This window comes from Coregonus clupeaformis, chromosome 4, assembly GCF_020615455.1.
Source record: "Coregonus clupeaformis isolate EN_2021a chromosome 4, ASM2061545v1, whole genome shotgun sequence".
NCBI lineage: Eukaryota > Metazoa > Chordata > Actinopteri > Salmoniformes > Salmonidae > Coregonus > Coregonus clupeaformis.
This window is the reverse complement of record NC_059195.1, coordinates 1,879,514-1,880,022: the sequence shown is the minus strand read 5'-3', so window position 1 is coordinate 1,880,022 and position 509 is coordinate 1,879,514.

Genomic DNA, 509 nt, shown 5'->3' with positions numbered 1-509 from the left:
TGGCTTTTGGCGAACACCAAACGTGTTTGCTTATCCTTTTTTCTTTAAGCAAATGCTTTTTTCTGGCTACTCTTCCATAAAGCCAAGCTCTCTGTGGAGTGTACGGCTTAAAGTGGTCCTATGGACAGATACTCAACTCTCCACCTGTGGAGCTTTGCAGCTCTTTCAGGGTTATCTTTGGTCTCTTTGTTGACTCTCTGATTAATGCCCTCCTTGCCTGGTCCATCGAGTTTTGGTGGGTGGCCCTCTCCCTGGGAGGTTTGTTGTGGTGTCCATATTCTTTCAATTTTTAAATAATGGATTCAATGATGCTCTGGGATGTTCAAAAGTTTCAAGATATTTTTTTACTTAACCCAACCCTGATCTGTACTTCTCCACAACTTTGTCCTGACCTGTTTGGAGATCTCCTTGGTCTTTCATGGTGCCGCTTGCTTGGTTGTTCCCCTTGCTTAGTGGTGTTGTAGACTCTGGGGCCTTTCAGAACAGCTGTATATATACTGAGATCATGT